This window comes from Misgurnus anguillicaudatus, chromosome 15, assembly GCF_027580225.2.
Source record: "Misgurnus anguillicaudatus chromosome 15, ASM2758022v2, whole genome shotgun sequence".
Taxonomy (NCBI): Eukaryota; Metazoa; Chordata; class Actinopteri; order Cypriniformes; family Cobitidae; genus Misgurnus; species Misgurnus anguillicaudatus.
The window spans coordinates 33,399,428-33,405,427 of NC_073351.2; the positions used below are offsets into that span (position 1 = coordinate 33,399,428).

Consider the following 6,000-nt stretch of genomic DNA (forward strand, 5'->3'; position numbering starts at 1 on the left):
ACGGTGTGCTTTGTTTGGCCAGCTATCCTGTGCGTTGTGATTGGTCGATCACCTCAAGCAGTATTTGGAATATCAGCTACCAACGCATAGGGTCTCCACGACATGGGAGCGACAGCAACAATACCACAGCAAGATAAAAGTTATGCCACATATACATTTGGGCAGTGTTATGCAAATCTTCCCACACAGTGACATATTTGTTGGGGCGTGTTTGAATGAGGCATATTATTAAAAAGAATATATTCTTTTTAAAAGAATATCTCTTTGAGTTTAATCTTTGCGACTTACAAATCTTCTATATGCGCAAAGCAGCTTTTAAAATTTCAAAGAGAAAGAAAACATGAAATTGCATCATATGACCCCTTTAAATCTATAATCCCAACATATCAATCTATAGTCTAAGAGCCTCAATAGTTATGAAGTGAATCTTGGTGTTTATACAACGCTAACTTATAGTCATGACAGAACACGGCACAGTACTGTAATACTTTTTTACTTCCATATTCAAAAACGTATTATTACCACAGTATTTGTCAAAAACATGTTAGTAGACGTCATTCATTGACTAAAGGCAGGGACAGTACGCGTAACATCGCGTAAAAAACCGCGTAAGCGCGTTTGCTGTCCTGTCTGAGAGACAACACATAATACAGTAAAAACAAGCAAAATCTTTAGCACATATCAGTAAACGCGTTTACTCACCAAATCTTCTTCGGATGTGGGAATATACCGGATGATGGAGTTGAGTCTCGGTATGAAAACAGACAAACTGTCGGTCGACCGGCGGATTTAATCCTGTGTGTGTTTGTGTTATCAACAGCAGTGCTGTGCTGCTGCAGAAGACCTGTTGCTATCTCAACACTCACTGACCGCAAACCCCTCCCACCGACCGCAAACCCCTCCCACGGAGAGTAAACCCCTCCCCTTCACAACAACAACAAGCCACTGAAAACCAACCTCAGAAACTGATGAAATGTGATCTTATCCATATACACAATTGACATTTTTTGTCCGAAAGATTTCTATAAGTTGCACATAAAAATACATGTAAATCCTGTTATAAATTGAAAAATATTCCAACAATTAATCTATGGAAAATGCATTGAGCTTCTTTTACTCCACCTGACTCCACTAGAGAACTCTGGATATGTTGTTACATTTGTTAAATACATTTGTATTCAGTTCTCCAGCAGGTCATCCTAAGCTTTTCTTTATCTTTTTAAACAATACTGTGAGAGAATGAAAGATTACCGGTTGGATGAGTAATTTCTAACTCTGTGCGCACTTTTGGTTCTGAAAAATATTTGGTCAGACTGAAACTCTCGGTCGTAGTTCAGCCTGAATTATAATGTGGTATGTGATGTAAAGGTCTGATGCCAAATTTAAACTAAAGATTGCTGATTGCTCTTCGGTCTGCATGGACGACTGCACTGCGTTTTACAGTTTCACATTATAGCTGTAAACACCTCAGAGTATCTTAAAGGGATAGTTCACCCAAAAATTAAAATTCTGTCATCATTTACTCACTCTCATGTTGTTACAAACCCGTATAAATTTCTTTGTTCTGATGAATACAAAGGAAGGTATCGTGACCCCATTTACTTCAATACTATTTTTTTCCATGTTTGTAACAACATGGGATTGAGTAGATGATGACGGAGTTTTGATTTTTGGAGGAACTATCCCAGAATAGAGAAAACTGTGTATTTATTATGACAAGGATAATTCCAGTTTTGACTGCTACAGCCATTGGTCAATACAAATCTGAAGCCGTCCTAATGTAAATCGAAAGATAATTTCAATATACAGCGAAAATAAGCATTTGACAAATCTGCATTATGTGCATTTTTATGGAGAAATGTACCGGGACCAGAAAGCTGAAAATGAATAGAAGGTGGACATTTCAGCAAGACAATGATCCCAAACACAAGGCCAAGGAAACAATGAAGTGGTTTCAAAGAAAGGAAATCAAATTGCTTGAATGGCCCAGTAAGAGAACCAAAGATCAAAGTTCATAAAAAAGGCCCAAGAACCTTCAAGATTTAAAGACCATTTGTGTAGAAGAATGGGCCAGAATCATTCCTGAGCAGTGCAGACAACTGGTCTCTCCATACAAGAGGCGTCTAGAAGCTGTAATCACTCACAAAGGCTTTTCTACAAAGTATTAAATAAAGTGTGTTCAATAATTATTCCCTGTCCTTTCACTTTATTTATTATGACTCAACTTGTATACTTAAATGTTCTGATTTCTTTGTATGAATTCAATATTTGCCTTGATGGCCACATCTGGTGGAAACCCCGTGTCAATAGCCCACCTAGAAACTCCCTACTGACAAAAATGCTGATGTGTCAAATACTTATTTTCCCCGCTATACCTGCTCATGTTTAGCTCTCTTACAACAGCTTCACATTGATCAGAAATGTATCTACCGGTAGATTGGGTGCATAGCAATCATTCATAAATCAAAGACTTACATAAATCAAAATGATGCTACATCACCATTAAGCTCTTTGCAGGACAATTTAACCCCTGTGGCTCTCGGAGGTGACAAAAACCATCGGTGTAATGACACTCATTATCATTCAGGAGTTTCCCTACAGTTAATGTACATACTGAACACAGCACAGGGTAAACATCATAAAAATCTCATTATGAAATGATACACTTTCAACAAAGAACTGTTCATAGGCTAGATCGGTTCAGGGGAAGGTTATTTGATGTTAGGAAGGAATTTACAAATGTTCAGTAACCATAAAAACAAAGGTTTTTAAGCAGTTACATCAAATATCAACAAATAGACGATGCATGGATGGATAAACAGATGGACAGACAGACGGACAATATGGATTTGTCTGGTACCAAAGAAAGCTGTTCAATCCAGACAGTTTGGCATAGACACATCAAACACGAGACATGGCAGTTTTTATACGTGCGAGTCCTTCATTTAAGACTGCTCATCACTGTGAGCTCAAAGGTTCAATAGTTTCCCTTATAAGAATTGCGAAACCTTGAACAGTAATAAGCAGAAAAGCACAGGCAGTTCACTGGCGTATTTCTGCTTTATGAAAAGCCTCCTACACACAGACCTACGCACGCTCTCATCTACTGCGTAACAAAGTTGTTTGAAGAAAAATGCTCCTGTCCTGCCCTCCAACAAAGAAATTCACACTGCACATCCAAACATCACTCCTGATGAAGATAAATACATATCTTACCACTGCATTGCATATCAAGGCATCACTCATAAACATTGCTAATGAATTCCTAAAAAAGACACTGAGTCAGTGTAATTATTTTGCGAACCCATTCATAACAACAAAGGTCAACACTATTATAATAAAGTAGGCTAACATGTTTCATACATTTAATATGCCTGCATGTACAAAAACAACATTTATATTGGTTGAGTATGTAAACGCTCACCTGCTGTGATGCTGCAGTAAGTCAGATTGAGTGAAATCTCTGCATTGAGTTGATGGATTCATGCACGTGCGGTCTGCTCAGCATCAGCACCACAACACGCGGCCACTCATGCACGAGGACGCTTTTGATGTTACTGACGCACAAACGCGAACGCATGCTGAACGCTTCACATTCCGCAGTGTCGAGACCGCCCGGCGCTTTTGTTACTGAGCGCGTGCTGCGCAGTGCTGGTGATGCAGCGCGTGAGCTCAGCATATCAATCACTGTTATGTAATTCAACCTCATAGCGTCAATTGATCAGTTGCTTTTGTCATGACTTAATAGACCTAATGACTTATTGACTGCTCTTTTGAAAAAGAATATAATGTAATGTAATGTAATGTAATACATATCTAATCTAATATACCTGGCATGCGTTTGCAGACGCCACTTTGATAATCTGTTATCTAATTTAACTTAAATGCTTTTTGGGGCCACCATGGTTTAAATTTTTTTTAACTAAGTTTGTGGAGATTGCATTCAGAGAAAATGGTCAAAATATGTACACTTGTAAAATATTTGCTGTAGTTATGCAGCAGTTTGCCAGTAACTTACTGTAGATTTATATTTATCTAATTTATTAGCAAGAGTTTGTTTAAAGAAAAATGAACATTAAACATTAACAAGTCTTTGTTTGTACAGAATAAAATAATAAAAAACAGCCTCATGCAAAGCATTCTGGGAACCAGAAATCCTCTTCAACCTGTTTCTGTTTGTTTCTGATTTTGGTAAAAACGCTTTACGTGATGCTGCTATTTTATAGTTTTTTTCCTGTAAATATAAAGTCTTGTTAATGTTTAATGTTCATTTATCTTCAAATAAACTGTTGCCAGTAAATAACATATATGTATACATGAAAATATACAGTAAGTTACTGGCAAACTGCTGAAGTAATAGTAATTTCTACAGAAATGTTAACAGAAGTGTCAGTACCTTAATATATGGCCAACTGAGTACACTGGTATCAATATGTACCTCTGAGGTACTAATATGCACCCTTCAGGTCTAAACCTGTACTATTTTAAAGGGCCCCGGTGACATCTACATTTTGACCATTTATTTCTGACAATGTACAACATTCTCATTAAACATTTAAGCCTTTTTAGTTTAAATTTTAACAAATTGTGTTACTACTAATAAAAGCTTCATGTTTAGCTCTGGAAGCCTTATACAGATGGTCAGAGATGATGGTTCTCATTTCCTGTTTACACCACTGGCCTTTGGGGTCTATATGACCCCAAAATCGAAAGCATAATTGTAAGAAAACTATACATTTTTAATAATACAAATAATATATATATATATATATACATTTTTTGTTAACTTCTTATCTATACAATAACGCAGTGATTTGAGACATTACTTTTGTATCTATTCACCACCACAAAAATCCTCAACTACACCATTAGCTTGCATGTGAAATGTAGATTTTTTAAATAAAAATCAGTGTGTAAATTTTAGCGGCATCTAGTGGTGAGGTTCTGAATTTCAACCAACGTTTCAGTCCACCATTCACCGAAACGCATAGAGAAGCTACGGTAGCCGCCACCAGACAAACATGTCATCTTCGGAGACAACTTAGTAAAAAAAGTTTGTCCTTTAAGGGCATGTAGAAACATGGCGACACAAAATGGTGACTTCCATGTAAGGGGACCCTCGGTGTATGTAGATAAAAACATCTCTTCTAAGGTAATAAAAACATAACGATTCATTATGAACAGTCTATATACACCACTGATAATATAGTTATGTATTTTATATTGCATTTCTGTCAAAAGATCCTTATAAAAGGTACACACTGCACCTTTTAATGAGTATCTACATTTAATTGTTTCTGGATTTTGATCTAGGTGTTAGGTGTAGAAATCCACCTTTTGCTAGTTAGATATAAACCTAAAGGAATAATCGTTAGACGCCCCATTCAGACAGCCAGGGACCAGCATTAGCAGAGCGACCTGATCTCATTCATTTCAATGGAAACCGGTCGACTTCCAGCGGCATGAGCGAAAGTGACCGTTGGTGACCGTATGGCCTGGTCCAACGATGTGAGAAAGTTAAGAAAAGTTTAACTTTATGCAAATGTCAAATTTCGGGAGCGACTACCAATGAGAACGAAGCAGTGGAGTTCACGTCATCCTTCTCTCGTCAGTTACTGATGTGGATGGTACTCATTTATGACAAGCAGATTTAGAAATGACACATTGAAAGAGACAGGCGACACACAGCGATAACATCGCTGGCTGTCTGAATGCGGCTTAAGAAAGAAATAGCTTTGACCAACAGAGAAAGCCATTGATTTTACTGGATCTGGGCAACTGCTCACATCACTACTTTAGTGATACATTTTGTGAATTTATGTATATATAAACATTAGAAAGGACATGAAAAATAAATATTATTTCAAATAGTAGAATTTTTTGTATGCATTTTGAAAATGTCTGTTTTTACAAAATGCCACAGAAATTTTACTGAATGTAAGTGTGCGTGCGTGCGAGAGAGAGATCCCTCAAAACCTTGAAAATCATAAGAGGAGGATT

At 37.1% G+C, this 6,000-nt stretch overlaps 1 protein-coding gene across 3 annotated transcripts in view; it reads right to left on the reverse strand.

The window, feature by feature from the left end:
- The window catches only part of gdpd4a (glycerophosphodiester phosphodiesterase domain containing 4a), a 39,117-nt gene extending 35,478 nt beyond the window's left edge, over positions 1 to 3,639 (reverse strand). For 2 of the 3 annotated variants that reach the window (XM_055174358.2, XM_055174356.2), the window contains exon 1: positions 703 to 861. The gene's annotated coding sequence lies outside the window, so the exon portion shown is untranslated. Of the gene's footprint in view, positions 1 to 702; positions 862 to 3,424 lie in introns of those variants that run through there. The other variant, XM_055174357.2, reaches the window with a different exon arrangement.
- Between the last annotated feature and the right edge of the window lie 2,361 nt (positions 3,640 to 6,000).